This window comes from Lissotriton vulgaris, chromosome 5 (genome assembly GCF_964263255.1).
Source record: "Lissotriton vulgaris chromosome 5, aLisVul1.2, whole genome shotgun sequence".
Lineage (NCBI taxonomy): Eukaryota > Metazoa > Chordata > Amphibia > Caudata > Salamandridae > Lissotriton > Lissotriton vulgaris.
In genome coordinates, this window is record NC_141693.1 from 560,631,946 (window position 1) to 560,655,008 (window position 23,063).

The 23,063-nt window shown below is 41.6% G+C and overlaps 1 long non-coding RNA gene across 1 annotated transcript; it reads right to left on the reverse strand.

The window, feature by feature from the left end:
• Positions 1-11,925: 11,925 nt before the first annotated feature.
• LOC147711269 (uncharacterized) lies at positions 11,926-22,820 on the reverse strand. Its single transcript, XR_015295912.1, has 3 exons — positions 22,665-22,820; positions 18,952-19,038; positions 11,926-12,174 (listed from the first exon to the last, which is right to left on the reverse strand). It is a non-coding gene; the product is annotated as an uncharacterized LOC147711269 (long non-coding RNA).
• Between the last annotated feature and the right edge of the window lie 243 nt (positions 22,821-23,063).

The following is a 23,063-nucleotide window of genomic DNA, read 5'->3' on the forward strand; positions in this document are numbered from 1 at the left end:
TTCTTTGGGAAGGATCACAATATCTCCCTCTTTATCGGCAGGCTTGATCACAATGGACTCATCTGAAGCCAGACTTTTGAGGGTTCTCATTTCCTGCACATATTGCTGTATCGTTCTTTGTGCTCTCTTCCCATATTGTTCATGCCTCTATTCTCCGCCTTTTCAAAAGCCACCACTTTGGGTGGCTTCACTGAATTGCGAGGGATAAAAGTGGATCTGAATGGAAGCCAATATTGGTCTCCCCATCATTTAGAGGTGAGTTCTGAAAAAGACCTTCAGCCTTACTTTTCTCAGAAAGTCAGCTGTCGTCAGTTTAAGCTTAAAAATATCTTTTTGTGGGGTAAGTACATATCCCAAGCCTCTATTTAGGACTGTTCTCTCTGTGTTACTCAGGGTTCTGTCACTGAGATTGATTACAATGTCCTTCATGAGGTCTAAGTTTTGCTGGTGCTTGGCATTTTGTCTCGGGTGTTGCACCCTTCCTGTTGGGAATATTTGCTCTGCAATGACACCCCTTTTCCCCTTTCCTCTCTCCGACCATCTTTTTAAAAATGGAGCCGGGGTTAGGAAGTAGTGAATAACAGTACTTTGCATAATGCTAGCCTCCTTGTCTTTAATAACATCCTGATTCTCTATGCAGTAAACCTATGAGAATCAACATTTCCTGTCATATCACTACGGAAAGGTACATGAAGTCACTTCTTTGATATCAGTATCAAGTGCTGCAACTTTCTGTGAGGGCTTGGGGCGGGGGGGGGGGTCAAAGAGCATGGGGACAAAGGGCACGGGCACATGATGTCCTTTTCACTACACTTGGAAGTTTTGGTGAACTGACGCCCATGCCTCTGTATTGAACGCAATAGAAGACAAATCACTGTTACAAAGAATACAGAAAGAATCAACTAAATCGGTAATGCATATAGACAGGCAGTCCACATTACCCCTTATCAAAACAACATTGAGCAGAGGTTGCAAGAAAAATATCTTTTAAAGCCCTCTGGATTGCACACTTGGTGATCCATGTGCTAGTGCCAACCTTCTTATAACCCTCCTCAGATTAAACAACCAAAGCAGAGATCTCAGAACTAAAATGGTGCAATCCTGCTAAACCTAACTTTTCAAATAACTCACAGAAGCAGTAGCAGCTTTTCAGTTCAGGCATGCAATTTATGAAATATATTTAAAACAATAAGAACTATCACTAACACATTGAGAATTCAGACTAGTCATTTAGTCATGGCACTTATCAAAACCTGGGCCAGGGTGAGCAGTTTGTATATGCAGATTGTAAACTTCCCGTTTCATTCCTCTCTCTGTGGTAATGTTTGCTTCTGTGTGGCCGAATAGCTTTGATTTTTGACTTCATTAAGAAGGTTTCTCATATTGAGAATCTGCTCAAATCCTCCCCTGAGCCTTCCTATTCTGGCCAGGAGCAGCCTTCCACCTTCTGGTTACCTTTTCAATATGTTTTGAGAATAGGGATTTACTGTACTTTGAGAAAAAAAGTATTGTGTTGTTATTGGCTACCTAAAAATTGTGAAATCGTTGGTATTCAGAATAGTAATATCAAAATGTTATTTTACCAAGGCTTCACATAGATATTTTTTATGATTGAATTGTAACTTTAAAGTATGCATTAACTATAGCATGTCTACATAGTTCTATGAATCTATGAGACCCAGAAAACGTTGTTATTGCTTTTTTTTGCATTAAAAGGATGTCAGGCTAAATACCTTACCAAAAGTGTTGTGTTTTATTTTTGTGACACATATAAGCTGTTCTATAAAATGTAAGGATGTTCCATCAAACTAAAATAAATCTACTAATGATTGTTTCATAATATCTAAAGGTGTAGCATCAAATTCCAAAATTGTGTGAAGTCGAATAATTGAAGAAATGAAGTAATTTCTCTTTGTGACATAATTGCTGTGGACAATAATCACATCAATTTGAGATAAAAATTGATTTCTGTTTTTATATGATAAACTATGTTAATGTAGACCAAGTGTTAGGTCATATGATTTAGGTGTTTGTTTATATTGTATATTTTGAACACTAGTCGTTAAATAAAAATAGCTTGTGCATTTTTAAGAGGTCTGATTGTGGATGTTTGAATGTATAAGCAAGATCCTTAGTTTTTTTTTCTAAATGATAGTTACCATGATGTGAATGATCTACTGATCTAGTCTGGGATGGAGTAGCAATTTCCTGTCTTTTCTAAAAAAAAAACAACAGTGTTTGCAGGAAGGCATATTACGTGGTTGCAGTAATTTGCTTAGTCTGGATCTTCCATCAGTATTTATTTTCGCAAATTCTCCCCTAATGATGTACATACATCCTGCTTCCCTGTGAGTATTATACAGGTGCTTATGTTGCTAGACAAAGTCCCTGTATGCACATTACACTCTCTCTGTTATTATTCTTTAAGTTCAAATAATATCCAAGGTATATACATTCCACTTTCACTGATGTTAACCTTAAATTGTGTCATACCTTAGATAACTGTGGCTAATAAATCCTGCGTTCTCTGTGGTAAGTTATGAGATGTCTCTAAATTATGATAAAAACATTTTCCTCCTGGATGACTATGATTCCTTATCTTATCTCTTCAAATGTATTGCCGCTTTGATTCAGACCAGGTGCACTACCGCACCAATGCCCATGTGCACTTACTGTTTGACCTGCACCCACTACCCTCAAGCCAGAAAAACATAAAGTTCAATGGCTGCATCTTCCTCATCTTTACATCCATGCCCACTCTTAACCCCACTTAATTAAGCAAAAAATAACCAGCCTTTAATTCTCCATCATCATATATGTATCTTTTGTATCTGTGCTCCTCGACCTCTTGTGTGGCCGACATCAGGGGCCAAATTACACATGCGGTGCAATTTCCTTCATTGCGCCGGGCACAGCTTTGAAAAAGTGCACACAGCGCAAAGGAGGACAGTACGCTACATCATGCGAAATGAACTACCCCCAGGACAGCTGCAAACCTTTGCTGCCCTAGATGCAGCGCATTCAAGTGAAATCTTTTTGATTCCTTGTTTCACTGCGCAGGCAGCAACCCACCTGCACTTTTCAAGGGGAATAGAGATCCCCTTACAGGCAGGTGCAGTCAGTAACTGCACCCGCCGGCAAGGAGATGTCTGGAGATCCATGGGACCCCCTTTACCCTCTGCAAAGGGCTGCTTTTAGGGGGCGCATTGTCAGTGAGCCTCCTGAGGGCTTCTTTGACTCTACGCCTGCGCCGATAATATGGTGCAGGCGCAGAGGCAAAGGGATTCCCTCATTTGCATGGGGCACACCCCATGCACATGAGGGAATGCCCCTTGGAGATAGCGCTGGTGCTTTATGTGTGCAAGCGCTATTGGTATTACAGAAGGGGCTGCACAAGCATCTGTGGCCCCTTCTGTAATACCAAAATGCCCCAGAGACATGCAAATTGGGCGCAAATGCCCTATTGCGTTCCTAGGGCAATTTAGGTAATATTTCCCCTAATCTCTGACACCCTCTTTGACCCTGCATGTTCTATCTCCTTGCCAGTTTGAGTCTAAACACCTCACCCATATATGGGGCTTCACACTGGCAAGCTAATTCTGCATTTGTGAACTTGCCAGCACCCACCATCTACCCACTCACTCCTAAGAAAAACAAGCACCTCCACATTCTCCTTTCTACACCTCCAAGAGAATTTTCCTTTCTCATTGACTCCACCTTCTAGGAACACTAGCTCTGCCACATGCCCATCATCATCACTGCCAGCAGTCCTAGATTATCCCTGCTAGTTGGGAAGCAAGGACTTGTGGTGCACACACCTTCCCAAAATGGTAAAACAACATGCAGTTCTGGACTACTCACTATCTATCAAAAGTGCTCTGTGCTTTGTGTTCATCCATTTCCCCTCACCAAATCCACCAGCTTTAAAGCACACTTCACCACTCTTCCCACACAGCTTTGAAATCTGTTTAGGACCAATTAGTCTCTCCTATCACCAACACTGAACCCTTTACAGATTACATCTGATCAGATGAACCTGTATCCATTGAACAACTGACCAATCCAGCCTACCTTTTTCCAGCTCCTAGAACTCTCAAATTATTATAAAGTTATCTTCACAACATATACTTGACCCTCAAACTCATCTGTTCAACGAATTCAACTGATATCTGCGTTCTCACTATATCTAACCTGCCATCTAATGGCTCCTCAGTCTGCCATAAATTATTCCACTCTCCTTTCCTCTTTCTTTATACAGCTCTACAAAGGATGCTTTTAGTATCCAATAGCATCCTTTACACTCCCTAGTATTAGGGTTCCACCAAATGCATTCCACCTGTAAAGCATCTACCATTATCTAAATCCTTACCCACCACAAACACTGCTCTACCATATTATTTTATCTCGAATCTCTGTCACGTTCAATACTGTATTGTTGAGCATAGAATATTATTAACAGCTATGTCAAGCTTTGGTTCACTAAGATTGCACTCTCTTGGCTGATAACAAACTGCATTCCTGTTCTCTTCCAACGTCAAGTCCTACTGATTACCAGAGGGTGTCCCTCAAAGATCTTTATCAGACTCCTCATCTTTATCCTTCCCTCTGCATCTTTCGGCACAAACTCATCTTTAGCAATACATTGACTAAATTCACTTCATCACGCTTTAAAGTTGTTAACACTGACATTGTCTTAACCTTCCACGCTGTCACAAACTCCCTCAGATTTTCAGGGACTGACTGCCTTTTTGACTTGGATGATTATACCTTACTTAATGCCCATAACCTCCTAGGCCGGTATCATCTCCCATTATCCACGACTGTTTAAATAAAGATATCCCTCAACTTAATACTATATATCGTTCTCACCTTCCTGTAACAAAAACCATACATTTGCTGCTCAATTATATTTGCTATTTATCTGAGAAATGTGTGTTAAAATTGGATTCAATTATTTGAACATTATGACCATTATCTGACCAAGGTGTGGTAAAATTAGAACCAATTAGTTCACCATGAATAGCCGAAAGCCATGTTAAGAATTATTGTGATTTAGAATACTTATTCTAATGAGAAACTAGTTCAAAGGCTCTCTATTGTTTCGTTGTGCCTTTATACTTGAAAGCACTAAAGAGACATCAAGTTTGCATTGGTCTTTGTTGAAACTCCTCCATTGAGCGGTCGACATGTTCCAACCTTTAATCCTTTTAGGCCTTCTCAGGATGAATAGATGGGCAATTCAGATTACCCTAAAAACATATACGCATATTTACAGTACTACCACATGATTATGGCAGAATCGAGAAACAATCAGCAAATTTTCTAAACATGATTTTTGAAAGATCCATACCTTTTAAAACACAGACTTCGTGAACCAAGTTGTTCTTGAAAACAATAGTTAAAACACTGTTACACATTACTGACAGATCACCATGATAGGAGGGGCTACCATGATTTCAAAGATAGGTTGTGGAGTCCATGGGTATATCAAACAGCCAGCCATCACACGTGCCTAGAGTATAATGACTCAGGTCCAATAGAAGTAGCACACAGTACTTTAGTTTCTTTAGGGCTGTAGAATATTAACCAGATTCACCTTAAATGGTGCTTTAATTATGTGTAGTGGCACAAATAATCGTATGACATTTCTGATTTTATGCAAGCACATCTGAATCTATGGAGAAAGGTATGCTGAGGGCAAATAACCCTGACAGCTCATGATACAACAAATTGACCGGCATGTTTAGTGTCACTGGGGCCACTCACCTGTAATCAAATATTAGTATAAAGGGGAGTGTCAACCATTGTGAAATAGTAGATGGTGTTCAAGATGGTAAGCCATCACGTGATCAAAAAACCTTTATGGTGTGAGACACTTTAGGAATTGCATGTCAATGAACCTTCATCAATACAATCATCCATCATGTTGAGATCTGGTCAGACACAAGCTGAACCCTGATCGGGGCTCTGTGGTCCAAAGGTCAGCACTTACTAGACCTCTTCCTTATCTCAGAATAACTACAGTTGTCTCACTGGGTTGAGGAGAAATAGCAGTCAGGCCTGAAAATGATTTCAGTGATTAGGCATTATTTATCTGCTACCTTCCATGGGAAAGTTGACTACTGGCATCTCTTGTTGTGAAAGCTCTGCCAGTTCATTTCCACTTTGTCCTTTTCTTGATTCATGTGGGGCATGTAAGGCCACACATATGCTTGCACCTAATTATTAGGCACAGTGAGAGTAGAGTGTCTACTGTGTTTGGCAGTATGGTGACAAAAATCCATTTTGGGACTCTTAGAGTGTGTGGTTCACAAGATAAAGGATAGAGTGTGAAAGACAGTGTTGTGAACGGTAGGAAGGTCCCAGGACAGTCTCGAAATATCCAGACGTAAAAATATGTGTGGCCTGCTGTAATACACGACAAGTAGAAAAGTTAAATGAGTAGGAGCTAGTGTTTAATTTGTAAGATTATGAGTACCAGTGCCCAAATCTGTGTTTACAATCCTGCACCTTGCAGGGCACCTAATACCAAGGCTGCATAGTCTCGAATCCACTACATCCCTCTCCAATCCACTACCAGACACTCCCTGCCCTTTTATGTCCCTCCTATGGATTCCTTCTTTGTCCCTTTGTGACTTGTTTTCTGTCTTTCACTTCCTTCTGTCCCCTTTGTGTCTTCTTCTCCCTCCAGCTCTCAGGAAAGGTGTATCGAATAAAAATAGATGCCGATCCCCAAAACCGTGTGCCGGTGGCTTCCGCTGGCAACCACTGGCTCAAATTAGGCACTGGATGAGCACCATAGTTTAAGAAAACCCTGCATCCAGATTATACATGGATAGGTTGGAGATGGCATACAGTGAGTAAATTAAAGGGCAATCAAATTCACAGCTGGCAAGGACAGGCCATCCATGAAAATGACCATAATGTAAACTGGTACTAGTTAAGGATACTCTGACATTATTTCGAGTGGGGCAGTTGCAGCAAAATTGCCACAAATGGGCTAAGGTGCTGTCAATATATTAAGAGTGAACTAATGTGGGTAGCACTTTGTAAAAATGGCCCTCTGAAACCACTCTGGAGAATAAACCATATAGTTGACTTTCAACTTTATATACCATATACATTTGCAACAACACATAGGACAACTAATATTCAGATATGAAAAAATCCCAAAGTTCCTTATTGCAGCAAGGTTTTCTACATGTTCATTAAGAAATAAATATTTGGTTTTGCAATAAAAATGATGACTTACTGTCAGACCAAAATTATTCTGTTAAGTCAGTATTATAGGTGTACCCTTGCAAGAGGTGCACAAATAAATAGAACATATTCAGGATAAAACAGAAAGTTAGCAATCTAGTTCAACAACGTTTATTTACTTGGGTTCCCAGAAGTTGTAAAAAGACAATTGAATTGTGAATGTTTAGTAAACATGTAGAGCACAATTACATTGCCATTCGATATTTATTTTAATTTTATATTTGTATGCATGGATATCTTGGCAGAACCCAGGGGTTGAAAAAAGAAGCTTCTGAGATAATTTTCACGCTATGTCCACTTACTTCTTCTCTGCTTTAATGGTTCATGCAAAAGTTTTAAATATATCTAGTACATAATCTATCTTAAGACAGTATTCGGAAGCAGTTGAAATGGATATTAAAATAGCACCTAATGCACCTAAATTTGAATTCACCCTCCTATGAACCTGTCCTACGACACTGGTGACAATGGTGGGACGCCTAAATATTCTTGGCTGACCCCGTAAAGCAAGTTCTAGGGCCGTTCCTAAATTCCAGTCAAGCTCTAATTGATGACACATAATGGCTGTTGTTTATTCACTTCTCACAAATTGTCGATGGCCTTCCCTTTCCACTCCAAAGGATGCCATCTCCACATAATGAGTCTTTGAAAAGTACATCAATTAGTTGCACTCCATCATTTTCCTCTCCTGCTCATCACATTCTCTACTCGTAGATTGCCTGACTTGCCTGCTACAACTCTGGGTGTTCAAACTTGCCATACCCAGTCCTACAGGTTAACTCCTGTACGCTTTAATTCTGAGATTTCCAGCACTGAGCTACTTTTCTGCAACCAGGAACAAAAACCTCAAAGACTATTTTAGCATTTTCCATTTTTTAATTCTGGTACAATTTGTGTATTACTATTCTTCATGTCAGTCATTAAGTCTTTATTGCGATTATTCATTATAAAAGACAATGTTTAACAAGTTAATACAAATTTCATACAAGATAAAATTCATCATATTCAAAATTCTAAATCCTATTTCTAAATTCCATCAATAAATAAATACATATACATTTACATTTAAAACCATACCTCAAAAAGAATGAAATATGTAAACAAGCAATAGACTTAATACATATCTAGATATAAAAGACTAAGGTGTGGACTCTCCAATCCTGTAAAAATTTCCAACACCAGCCCCTACTTCAAATAGCCGCTGCTTAAATCATTCATGACTGCTAGACCCCCCTTTTTTATTCCGAAGAACCCATGCCCAGCTCAAAAACTTTGCTACTCCAATTACAACTAAATTTGAAGTATCGGTTTTCAATATTCTACTTGCGATCATCGCTGATCTTGTTCCCATAAGTGAGCATACAGGTTTTAGCCAAATGCGCCTTGGTTGATGGTACACAGGGCAGGCAAATAAGAAATGATCGATAGTTTCAATGAGATCTAGGCAAAATGCGCATTTGTCACTACCAGCAGAGTTCCATCTACTAGATAGCCATCATAGGGGCAAGGTGCCTACTTTGAACTGGTGATAAAGTTTGCGGTCGGATTGCTTCGTGATAATATCCAAGTAATCTTCCAGGAGGGGTTCATCCTTGATGTCAAGGAAAACTGTTGTCAAAGACCTACTGATATGGGAGGAGAATCTCTTAACTTTCATCATCTCCCAGTACACAGCACTATAAACCTTTTTTGATGGAAACTCAGCTGTGTCTGGATGGGCCCAGAGTTCCCCCATCCCCATATCGGTCAACAATGACTTGATTTCAGACAGCCAAGAAATCTTATATGAACAACTTAGCCCCCTTACTTCGGCCAAGGCTTTGGCATACAAGGAGAGTTCTTGATTAATCCAGAGACGTCTCCAAAAAGCCAAGGATCTGAAGGGTGCTACATCCTCAAGAGCCTGGCAGTCAACGTCTAAAAGCAGAGGAATTCGCAGGGATGATTGGGGCAAGCCTACTGCCGACCTCAAAAATTTATTCTGAGCTGCAATTAATGGGGACAGATTGCTAAAGCCCCATATTTCAGCACCATATATAATCGCAGGCAAGATTTTGGAAGCATATAATTTAACAATGGGGGCAATGGGCTTGGTTAGGGACAACCTGTGCTCCTTGGTCAGCGCACCAGCTAACTGGGTGTGCTTTAATGCTAGCATTTCAATTTGGGGCTTCCAGTTCAATTTATAACTGTATGTGAACCCCAGATAGGTAAAAACATCTGTCTGCTCAAATGGGTCCCCATCCATTTAAACACATGCTCTAACAGACTTCGACCCATGGAGCACCATGAACTTGGTTCTCCCTACGTTGATCTCCAGCTCATGTTCACAACAAAACACCTCAAAACGAGACAGTGCCAGTTGTAATCCCTGTCTCGTTTTAGATATAAGCAAGATGTCATCCGCAAACATGAGCAGGGGGACTTTCATGCCAGCTAAAATTGGTGCGTCAGTCGGGAAATTTACAAAATACTGGACCACCCCGTTTATAAATAAGGAAAACAGGGTGGGAGCCAGCACACACCCCTGTCTGACGCCCTTACACACCTCAAACCTGTCTGTGACCTCCACTTGTTTGCCCCAGCGAACCTGTGCATAAGCATGTTTGTGGAGTTTAACCAAGATAGCAACCAGTTCATTAGGCATCCCCTGTTCCGAAAGTACTTTCCACAGTTTTGCCCTTGGCACAAGATCAAAAGCGGATCTAAGAACCACAAAAGCCGCAAAAAGCATGCCCCCACTTAAAAACACTTTTACTGTTCATAGAGCATTGTTTTATATCCAATGTCAGCACCTCAACAGGCAGTGTGGCATCCTCAAGATGTCACACTTACCTCTGCCTCTCCAAGAAGGAGGTGAAGGATCAACCCATATGCCCAGACCTTCATGACTGCTAGGAGACTCAACCCAAAGTGCTGTAAATGGGTCCTCAATTTGATATCAATCAGAATGCCAATTCTGAATTTACTTGAGTACCATCAAAGCTCATCATTTTATGGCTCACCCTTATTTCATTCCATACTAATCCCATACACATCCATGTTCTGCCTCCTAATACTAAAGATGGTATGCAAACATCAGACCCAGAATTAAGGGGGTTTGTTCTTATATAATGGTGGTGATATCTCTCTCTCACACACACTTTTTATCCTACTAGCAGAGCACAAATCTTACAGACTTCAAATTCATTATTCTTTCCCGTGTCCTCATAGGATATAATATAAGTTTCACAGACCTTGTTTGTCTACCAAGTCACAGACTGATTTACCTCATTAAAAGTGTCAGGAAAGTCTCAGTCTTACCGGGTATTTTGTGGTCCACCTCTAACACAATGGGATTGCTGAGACACTGCTTGGGCAGGTCGTTGTAGTGAAGCTGTTTAACATGCTACTCTGGTTGTGGTTCCCTGGTGAGCTCACCAATGGGCCAGAAAACTGATCCTCTTCTGCTAACTTCTTCCCAGTGAGCAGCTCTCCAACCGGAACAAAAACACCACATATGTAAATGGCATCACATCTTAGGCCTCTGAAGGACCTAGCAACAGGCAGACTTACAACAGTATTTTATCAAACTTTGTGCGAAGTGCCACAACACAACTACTGTTGTCTAACGGATAGCCTAATGGCTAGAGCGCTCGACCTCGGACCTGGGGAACGAGGTATGAGTCTCGGTAATGGCGCTAAAACATCCTGTGATTCTGGGCAAATCACTTAATCTCCCGTACCTAACAAAAAAGAATGTGTTTCCTCATGTAACGTAACTGGTGCTATGTAAAGCGCTCTGATACCCGATTTGGATTCGGGTCAAGTTTGCGCTATGTAAAACTCTGCAAAAAAAAAATCCATCTGTTGGTGCCCCATGGTTATTGGGTGGCAGTACTGGTAGACATCTGTCAGAGGCTGCTTTCTTCTACTTCATGGTTGTAATAGGAAAGATGAATTGATGTTCCTGAGATACGATCACCATCTTTAACACTCAGAAGTCACAAAGTTTAGAGACCTCAGAGTCCTTGTTGCAATGTAATGTTGGTATGGGAAGTTGCATGGACCATGCAAAATTCCATTAGAATTGGATGAATCTTACAAAATACTGTTGCAATGTAATGTATGTATGTATGAGATGTCAAGTGGACCTTACAGAAATCCAAGTTGTTATTCAAACAACTCCAGCCAGATTTCAGAATCCAAGGACCTTGTCATGAGGTGGGCCATCTAGCCAGTGCAGATCACAGTTTCACCACACATGCCATGAATCAAAAGCACTGTTCTTAGAATGCTTAACTGATATCTATCCATACTTTACCCAGTCTCACTTTCTTTAGGTATTTATTGATAGAAAAAAACAGGGGGTGGTTGGGTTATTGAGCTTTCTCATAAGAGAATGCATCTACAGTTTTACCAAACTCATAATACTGCACACAGACCTCTCTGGGGGTGGCACTAAATTATATGTCTTAAAGTGTTTTTGTTCCTCTGGCCCATGTCTCTTCTTGGGACTACTATGCCCTTGGTGGCATACCAGAGATTTCTGCCATTCATGCAAAGTTCACTGGCTCAGCTTGCACACAGCCCTGAGATAACCATTTGTATTCCCTTTAGCATCCTAGTTTCACATACTACTCAATGAATGATCAGATTATTTCTAAGAGACCATGACAGACAAAATAATGTTTAATAATTTAATATTTTACTGCAGTCTTATTCAAATGGCATTATTCTGCATACATCATTTCACATAATGGAACGTGAAGGCTTGCTTTGCAATCAGAATTAATTTTCATTTCGATTTTGCTTCTTAATCACAGGGAGCGGAGGGTAGACGGGTAGCATGGGTGCTGGTGCTTGTATTCTCAGGTCAGCACTTCCTGCCACCTTTTACTGACTGCTGGTCCTGACAAACAGGAGCACATGGGGCTGTTGAAGAAGAAAGTGAACATTAATGAGTGATTTTAATGGCATACCATGTGCAGAAATTTGGTTTCAGAGCAATACATAGAAGAAAAAGATTTTCTGACGCATCTATATGATTGGGGAGAGGGTATTTATTTCTTCAAAGGAAGAAGATAAATGGAAAATTCTGACTCTGGTGTTACACAGAACATTTTACTTTGAACCCTCAGGATCATGGACCTGTGTTGCCACAGATGGCAGCTAACCCCAGCCTCATCCACGAAATGCTGTGCAAAAATGGTGGTCCCGTCACTTCTTGTGTATCATCTTTCAACATGGATTGCTAGACCACCAAGCTGACACTTTGAGGTGTCAAAATGTAATGGTTAGTTAGTGTGCTATAGGATTACTATATTCAAACAAGTCAAACATGGCATCCCCATCTAATCATGTGTGTACTTTTGTGGATATTGAATATTAGATAGTTCCTTCTGCATTTTTTGTGAGGCTCTATGTATCATTGGGGAAGTACTGACGATATTACCTGCAGCTGCTCCTCTTCTAAGTTACATTGTACCATTATAAGGTGGTGAACAGAAACAGGATATTTGAGAGGTATGTTTTTTTTAGTCAAAACTCTAAAATGAGTCATGTTGCTTATCTTTACAAAATCAACCCAGCTTGCAGACCAACCTTGTGCAGCAAATCTCAACAGCAGCATCAGATGAAGTCTCAAAAGCACCAGAACCCTTCAAAAGGTAAGCCAGCCAAGAGCTTTCTATATCATGTTTCTGCCAACCAAAAACTACTTCTCCCTACTGGAGCTTTTAATCCTTGTGGTGTCTGCGTACCCTGTCTGGCTCAGATGCAATAAACTTTGAATCTGTTTTACTGAATGCAGTCTCTTGGTTCGAACCACTGGCCTCATTCATGTAGGCTGACCACGTGTACTCACAGGTCAGCTTAGTTTGACCTGCTTACCCTGTCAGCATTGGTCAGAGCTAACCAGTGACTGGCAGGGGAAATCACAGTTGTTAATTCACAGGATTCTAACTTGATTGCCCACCTACCATGGGTCATCAGAGATCCAGGGGAGACAGTAGGCTAATGCCCACAAGAGCCCAATGTCCTGTTGGTCTGATATCAGAGCGGGGAAGAACCAGGTTTCAAAACAAGTGTTCATGCTAATGGCTCGAAATTAGAGCCACACACAACATATCAATATATACGGTAAAAACTGATTAAGAATCAAAATATCCATGAGTCATTTCTCACAATGCGTGAACGGGGAAAAAGTATTCACCAAAAGCTAGGCTAAATGTTTTTTGCCAAAGATAAGATGTGCGTAACAATGTTTTATTAATATTTTTTCCCAAAGTGATTCTCCCTCCATCTGGGATCTGTTCTGAAGAAAAACATTTCCTGTACAAATTCCTAAGTATAGACAAACTCAGACAGTTCCCACACATTGTAAGAGTGGTGTGCACAGCAGCACACATGCAATGCCCCTTTTTTTGAGAAATGAACACATTTATACCTATTTGCACCTGCTTGAAGTAGGTGTTGTTTTTGACACAATGCCCTGTCTGGTTATTTAAGTGGACTGACCTTTTCATTAAAACCTATGAGTACTTGTGTTGATCTGAGCCATTAACACCTGCTTGACACAAAACCATACAAAGTCGTTTTTGGCCAATGAAAAGTGCACCTTTCCAGCGCAAAACACGTGTGTGGCGACTCCACGTGTGATTGAGCTGGTCGCGGTGACATCACTTAGAATGTCACCGCGACCAGCGTTCCAAGGCGAGTGCCGGGGGTATGAAGAACAAGCTGTCTACGAGGAGGCTACACTGGCGACGAGGGAAACTCTCCAGCGACCTCAACACGCATGAAGTATGAAAAAGTGAACAGCTGACGGGAGTACTTGAAGAACCCCCTTTGCGGTAGAAGCAGGAAGCGCAGGAAAGGAGTCATCTCTTCGGGGACACGGAGCCAGAACGGATGAGCAACGTCTGGTAACTACAGTAGAAAAGAACGAAGAGAAAGTAAGGTACTCTTCACAGCGAACGCTTGTGCGGATTAAGAAAAAAAAATGGTTAAAAGTGTTTGACTAGCTGAAGTGTGATTATCACACGTTCGGTGAATGACTGAATGACACATCGGGCAGCAAAGCGTGATGGGATGCAGCGCAAATAGGCAGCTGGCTAGGAATCCTCTCCTTGCTTCCGGCGTGTAGCCGATTGTAAAGTCAACGCCTGCTGTTGTGAGACACCTGCGGGAAGCAGCGCGTAGCCGATTGTAAAGTCAACGCCTGCTGTTGTGAGACACCTGTGGGAAGCATCCCTCTCCTCAGTGACTTTGCCGATGTAATGTGAAAACGGGGAATTGAATTAACTGCTCTGCTATTTGTAACGCAGCGAGGTGTGTGTGTATAAGGCAGCTCTCCTGTCACCTCGGAGGGCGTTTTAATATATTACTTTGCCTGCGAAGCGAAGTCGGAGCGATTGGAGCAGGACGCGTGCATCGTCACATAATACATGAACTTTGCCAGTTTTGTTTTTGGAAGCATCAAGGGGCTCGTGAGGAAGGAGGCTTTCCATCACCACTCTAGCGGTTCAAAAGGAATTGTGCTGGCAGTAGGAAAGAGAGAAAAAACCTGTGTAATGACATTTTAAAAGGGCAGAGGCCACGCGCTATTGGAGTCAGCAGCGCCAGGGAGTGTGGGCTGTGCAGGAAAACCCAGGAGTCTTCTTAATTGTCTCCCCTGCAGGTTGAAGGTGGACTGCGCCATCTATGTAGCATTGAACTTACTCGTAGCATTTTTAAATCTTGTATCCCATGCTACAGGTGCACACTCATATTGTTCCTACTGGGGTAGCAGTCTGAACTAAGGGGACTGGCCTTATTTACAAGACTAGGAGCCATATCTGTCGCTTTTGTTCCTTGTGTTCCCTACAGTCTGGGGGTGGACTGAGCAATTCATGTATGTGGTATGTTATCCACTAGTACACAAACCTGAGATCAGCTTTGACAGGCGTACCCACCACTGTCCCCACTAAGGTGTTATATGCTCCCAAAATTGCAAAGGTAGAATTGTATGCAAATGTGTTATATGCGATTTTAATTCATTCAGTGTCTGAAAATAGCACCCTGCTCAACATTTACACTGTTAGTGACATATATACATTGTTTTTTGGGTTCCCTGGTTGTACATCACACGGTGACTTTGCACTATGCAGAGTGTGACCCCTCCACCCTTTTTTCTGACTAACCCAGGTGATCCCACTATACAATGGAAAAAATGGAAAAAAGTGTCTTTGAATTGCGCAGCTGTGTGTGGGCCTAACCTTGGCCTGGAAAGGAAGGTAGCATTGTTAGCGTATTACTTGGGTGCGGAAGGAGAAGAGGTTTTAGACCACCTCCCAGAGTTAGGGACACAAGAAGCAAGAGGTCTCAATGAGTTAGAAGTAAGTTTAAAGAAATTGGATTTACACTATCTCCCCAAGACTAGCACAATTATGGAGAGGTACCACTTTGGGAGGAGGACACAGAAGGAGGGGGAATCTATTGAAGATTTTGTCTCTGAATTGAGGAAACTAGCAGCTATGTGCAAGTTTGGTGGGGCAAGTGAGGAAAGGATCAGGGATCAGTTTGTATTGGCTTGCAGAATGGAGTGTGTGCGAGAAGAGTTGTGGCTGAATGATGACCCACCTTTGAGGGAGGTTCTCATTATAGCTAAACAGGTTGAGCACATGCTACAGTGTGTCAAGGAAATAAAACAAGACACCGGGGAGAAAAGAATCGAAGATAAGCCCAATGTCAGTGAAGTAGTGACCGAGTTTGAGGCCGTGTCAGTGATCAAAGGTCAGAAGGTGGCGGGTAGAGAGCAGAGCGTGAGCAAGTTGGGAGGAACATTCAAGGGCACCTGCTACAGGTGTGGCAAGCAGGGGCATCTTGCTAATGACAAAGAGTGTCCCGCCCTCAGGTTTACATGTAATAAGTGCGGCAAGAAAGGTCACTTAAAGCAGTATTGCAAGAGTGGGCTAGGAGCTGGAAGACAGAGTAGAGACAGGACGAACGAAGTATGCGACAAAATCGTAGTGCAGGTGAAAGAGTTACAAATCCAAAGTCTTGTTGACGCCACATGCGAAGAAATAGGAGTACAAGTTGATGAGAGTAAGGTCAGCAGCCCTAAAGACACAATAAAAGTGGGGAGCACTGAGTTAGATGCTTTGTTTGATTCCTGTTCTAGGATAACCATTATTAATGCAAAAGAATTCACTTGTGTGTCTCTATGAAAGGTTATTTCCTAGGAAAAATCGAATACAAAAACAGGACAACTGTGTCCAAAGTGTATGTGTCCACTATCGGGGATAACATCTTGGGGTGGCAAGCTCAGAAGGAGTTAGGGGTCTACCTCAATCCCAATAGTAATCCCCAGATCCTGATACAGGAGATACAGGAGCAAAAGACAAACATAGTGACTGAGTTCAAAGAAGTGTTCAGAGAGGAGCTGGGATGCTTGAAAAACTACTGTCACAAGATAAAACTTAGAGAGAACGCGAAGCCAGTCGTGGGGTCGGTTCGGCTCTGCATCGGCCTGAGGGCATTGAACAAGGAGGTCGTGGTTGATAGATTCCCCCTGCCCAACATCACTCAAATGATGAGCATATGGCAAAAAGGAAGGAACGATACGACCAGTTGAAATCCACACGAGAGGCCGGATTCAAAGTAGGGGACAGCATCAAGATCAGAACCCCAACTGGGAGAGCTAGCTGGTCAGGGTACAGTAGTTCAACCAAGATCACAAAATTGTTCAAAAACGCTGTGAAGACCCAAGAGGGGAAGATCTGGAATCTGGGGAGAATAGTGAGGTTTCACCCACCCGGGCAAGACTCAAACAGTGAGGGGGAGAGTGATGCGGAGAGGAACAAAAGGCCCAACACTAAGATACTGTTGCCATCCCCCCACCCCAGTGTCAGGCCCAGCAGGAGAGTGACCAGACCCCCCAGACACTTTGATCAATATGTCATGATGTAACATTTTGCGGTATTTGTTGTATTGTTATATTTCTTGTGTTTTTTCCGCAGGGGAGGGGGATGTGTGGTATCTTCCGCCTGCATTCCCCCCCGGCGACTCCGCGTGTGATGGAGCTGCTCGCGGTGACATCACTTAGAATGTCACCGCGACCAGCGTTCCAAGGCGAGCGCCGGGGGTATAAAGAACAAGCTGTCTATGAGGAGGCTGTGGCTGAGGTCGCAGAGATATCTTATCTTAAATAAATATCCCTGGTTGAACACACGTGGTGTCTTTCGTGTATCCTTGGATGGTTACCACAACGTGTTATAAGGGATAGGAAGCAGCAGGCACAGCTTTGCGTCATGCTCGCGCCTCCCTAAAGTCTTCACTCACCCTATTCAAGGAGGAAGATGCCATGCGCTGAAGTTGTTAAGTGTAGTCCATTAAAATAATGGAAAGAGCCAGACAAGGATCATTCATCGTAGTCCAAACTGGACGACAGAATTGTGACACCTACATCTGCTCTTTTAGGGAAGACCAAGAGCTGAAGGATCCTACTATGAAATTCTGCCTACGCTCATCGCCGTTCCAAACTGTGGAGTGAGGTCAACAATTATTCCATTAGAATTCTTAAGTCCAAAGCTAGACCTATGTGTTGTGAAAAAGTTGCACACTTAGAAGGGATAACTTGGTGCTGGCACAAGCCTGCATAACCAGCCATCAGTTTATTCACGGGAAGATGTTAATGCACTCCTGCACTGATGTGTCACCCAGGAAGTGATTGCACCTTTCCAACCATAACAGTCCCTTTGCGGTTGTATGACATAACCACTCATGCCTAAATGAAGCATGCATTAACCATGCAGTCTTTACAACAGCTGCGTCTGTGCCACACATGCCAATAAAACTAATTTCCTTGTAAAGGCATTTTTGATAAAGGTATATGCTTGGCAAAGATCTCACATCAGCCCCTTGCCCGGAACCCTAAAATCCAGCCCTCCTGGTTCTAATCTACCCATCCCAGCTGTATTAACTACCCCGACCTCCTGCCCTGAGCTCTAAAACACGGCCCCTAGACCAAAAAAGCTACCCCCAACAACAGCCCGACCCCGAGCCCTAAAAATTGGCCCCAGCCCTTCCCCTCCTCCCTGAGCCCTAATACTGGGCCCCACCATAAAACTTACCCCCCCCCCCCCAGCACAAGCCCCAGTCTAACTTACCAAACCTCGTCCAGGTCCTTCCTGCTGTGATCCTTCTGGTTCCTCTCCCAACCATTTCAGACAGCTAGAACGTTCACTGCCTTATTAGGCATGGTTAAGACATATGCATGGTTAAGGCAAGCGTTTTCCAGCTTCCTAGGAAACAGCATGGGTGCTAAAGTCCGCGTTGTAAAGACTGTTCCCCTTCCCTTGCTGCAAGGGTGTAGGCCAACTGTAGGTAGCTTTCATTTCTTGCTGGAAGACCAATCTACTCATGTCTACAGTGCTCCATGTCTACAGTTGTGTCCCTAAAACTACAGATCCTGCTTTAGTCGCACTTGACGGCGTCCATCTTACAACCTTCAACTTTAGCATGACTTTGGGATTGGTCTTATCACAATCTTTTGCTTTTGGAAACTGAAAAGAGATCTTTATGTATAACAGAACCACCCATAAAAAATAACTACCATAATGAAAACAGATACACATTGCAAAATAACAATGTTTTGAATTCAATATAGGTATGACGCCTCTTAATTGGGAATGGTCAGCTCTGTGGTCATCTTCATGAAATGAAACTTACCTGGCTCACACTGGGGCTCACACTGGGGCTTACACTGAGGCTCACATTGAGGGACTGGGTCCTGGCACAGCACCACTGGGGCACATGCTGAAAAGGAAGACAAGGGTGCACATTACAAACTCATACATAACATACCGTGGAGTGCACATCTGATCTACATTGCCAGACCTAGAAGTCTTACATTAGACAAAGAGTACTGAGACACACATGGGCCTGCTTGACAAGCCCAGTCACATCCCTGCTGGGCTGTCTACATCAAGATATATGTCCATAATATCGACCTACAATAATATTGCATCTGCTATATCACAAAGTATATAGTTACTATTTTGATCTCTTTATTAACTTACTTTGCAATGTAATGGTTAGATCAATGTAGTGTATCTGAAGTGTTGTCATGTGATATAAAGCATGTGATATAGAGATAGTATACCCTCTACAGCACACACTGAATAAAGACTATCAGTGGCTTGGAAAACAGTTAATTAAAGATCTCTAAGTAACAAAAGTCATTTTATTTATTAGAACATTGGAATGTTGGGGGTTCAATTGAAAACAATGGAGTGCTCCGGGCTTATAATGGCTGGTATAAGCCTGGAGCTCCAACATTCCAATGTTTCTTTGTTCACAGCTCTGGCTGTGAACAAAGGCTTCCGGGAGCCTGAGGGGATTCCAATCCCCTCACTCTCCCTTAAGGCTTTGTTCTTATTTGTTCGAACATTCTGGCCTCTAGTGGCAGAATGGTCTAATAGCCTTATAGCCCTTCGTAGCTGGGCTATACCGGCTATTAAAGTCCCTCTCCCTTGTTAAAGGACCGAGCCAAATTAACGCTGTAGAGGGCCTTTAATAGTCGGTATAGCAGGCTATAAGGCTATAATATAAGCAGCTAATAAAAGTGGTTATTTTTCAAAGTAATAATAAATCTGAGAGAAATTCAACTACAGTCTGCAGAGTGATTTACATAGCCTTTTTCAGGCATAAGTTTGGCCTACTTGTATCTATGTCTGACTCGTGCCTAAACAGAAAAAGGGGTGAAGAAAATATCATAAAATTTGAAGGCAGGAGTGACTTTGATAGAAATTGCAAACAACAAAGTTATTAAAAGAATGCAAATGCCCATTCTAAAATGGTCAAACAAAAGTATGGACATATAGAGCCAGATTCCCAAAAGTAATATTAGACAAAATCCTAACTTTATGACTTTCGGTATTCACAGAAGGCATTTAGGAGTAGTAAAGTTAGGATTTTGTCTCAGTTAAAGTTAAGTTTGATCTTAAGTTAAACTTAAGACAAACTTTAGTTTAACTGAGACAAAATCCTATTTGTAAAGTTAGGATTTTGTCTTAGATTACTTTTGTGAATCAGGCCCTTAATTATAGATGAAAACAGGTTTTTCAGCTGTGACTGTCAGCTTCACTCACTTACGCACATACAGGGGCATCGACTGTTTATGAATCCCCCAAATGCCATTCCACTGCATGTTGAATTCATACAGTTCCTTCTCAACATTGCCACATTAGTATTTACATATTTTATGTTGGGGTGTGACTGGGACATAGAACCAGTATGGACAGATGTTCTGATGTCATCAGCTTGGCTGTGGAACAGGTTCCAACCGGCAGCGCTACTGCTGAAAGAGTCAATATTTTAGAGTCCCCAGAAGGTCTCCTGATGATTTTGCTCTCATTTCTCCTGTAGGAGGAAGCATCATGATCTCCATGTAAGGGATGGCAACATTTGAATGAAAAAATATAAATCGGTCGAGATAACTTTCCCTACAATTCACTTTAGCAAAACATGTAATAAAGTTATTTCTGGTTCTGATGGCAGATGGTGGCTGGGCACACTAAGTAGGTCAATATAGGACATTTTTACTGAAAATAAAGATTAATTGTGAAGCAGTTGGTGGCCTCATTCCCTCCAGGGGCAGATCCTAATTCCTTAAGGCCCAGGGTATCTTTTACTCATGTTGTAGGTAGACATTTCAAAATTCAAAATTGTCAAAATCATTTTGATCTATAGGATGTGAGCTTGAAGCACAGTAATGGTACCAAACTGGGAAATCTGTGAGGCTCCTAAAAGACATGTGTGACATAAAATCATGAAAAATTGGTAAAACGTCAATCACATGTTAGGTGAACCTGTGATATTGTGGACTTCGTTCCAGTCTTAAACGACTTAAAGAGGCAGTGAGGTTTCAGAAATTGTCCTGAATTCCATATTGCTCAATCTGCTTTGACAGGTGAACAATAACCCTGCAATCCTAATGTTTTACAGTGACACGGAAAGGTGTGCCCCGTAATATCCCATTGACTATGCATTTGATCACAAATCCTTGGCTTTGCCTTGTTCACAACTAGTTCTCCCGAGGGTACCTATTAGATCATTCAATAACCTCGTGTTTAATTTGGACACAGTTTTAAAAAGACCAAACACCGGCTTCGCTAGTCTTAATGAACACACCAGAGTCTCCTTTGTTTTACTGTCAAGCTCCTTAATGCTAATTTTGATCCATGTAGAGTAACCTTGTGTTTATCGTAAATAAATAAATAAGCATGCTGTCTACAGATCTTGGTCTTCTAATGACATATAAATATCATATAGCATCAAAAAGTTCTTTGATAGCCGAGAGTACAATTAATTCCTCTAGCTTCCTACACTTGTTGCCAAATGTAATTTTGGTAAGACAAATTGAGATTGTAATAGTGACACAGACTGTAAAAAGAACAACAGAAGGAAGCGTACATGGGTTTTATTGAATTCAACTTGAGGACTGGGGAGCTGGAAACCCCAACACTTTGACACAAAATTAAAAAACAGCCAAAGTAGAGGGATTGCCATGTAATTATAAATCCAAGAGAGAGTTGTATGGTGAGATCGAAGCGACGACATTGGCATTGCTACTTATTGATGCATATTGATGGACTTTGAATTGATATATGATAATAAAGAACTAGAGAAAAGGCTATGTTTTTAATGGTCTGCCAAAGGATTTCCTGTTCTCGGGCTTGGGTCATAAATCCATTTCTCTTTCAGCATTAGCTTAACTGGAAACTTTTCAAAGTATCAAAGGCATGGGTAGTGCCCAGCTACTTACAATTCCACCTGAGTTGTAATTTTGGAATACCTAAAACATTGCCCTCATACTTAATCAATCCCCTGTAACTTTTTTAAGACTAATTTATCCTCTGTTTTTTAAACGTTAGTTGGGCATATAAAACATTTTGAGTGATTAGGTGAAAGATTGTGTTGCAACACGCAAGAGCGGTGATTGAATGATAAATTGATATTAAAATTATAGCCTGATCCTAGTAAAGCTACTAAACGGAAATTTTTAAAAAGGAAGGTAAAAAAATACCACAAGTGACATCAAGTTTGCAAGTTCTGTACCGATTTTACCTAAGGTTTTGCAGTTGTTACAGTGGAAATATTTCGACCTTGTCATTTGTTTGTAAATTGTATGGTACAAGCACATCCCATCTCCTGTTTCATTGCACATTTTATCACCAATTTTATGCAACGTCAAGTGGATCACATAAGATGGCAAACAGCAAATTGATTTAATCGCAGAACATATAGGAGCACTAAATTTGTAAAGTTAGAAAATTAGGTTGGCCAGATTGTGCTTGCCTGTAGCTATCTCATGTTCCCATCTTCCTCCCATTCAATCTGCCCATTTATATCATTTGTCTAAATAAGAACTAATTACTTACGGTCCTGGCATTTCTCCACGACTTTAACATCTTGGCACTGTGCCTTCTGAGTTTCCCTGCATCCTCCCTTGGCAGACATGGTCGTCTCTTGCACCGGCGTCAACCTCAGCCACAAGGGAAAATATTGGAAGAGTCACTTCACTGAGTTGTGTCCGGCCTAATCGTAGAGGAGACTTATATACACAAGCAAACTGCTCCTTCCGCCTGTTGAGCAACATTAGCAGCATATTTTCACACCTATAATTTTTATCATATCCAGAGAGGAAGATCATGTTTAATTGGTTTGTTTTTTTTGCTTGAGGGCAGAGTGTTGGGTTTTTTAATCTTGCAAGATATTTCACTCTTATGCTGTACAGTTCCTATTTTTCGAGGTGTGTCTTTAAAAGGTTTGCTGATAAA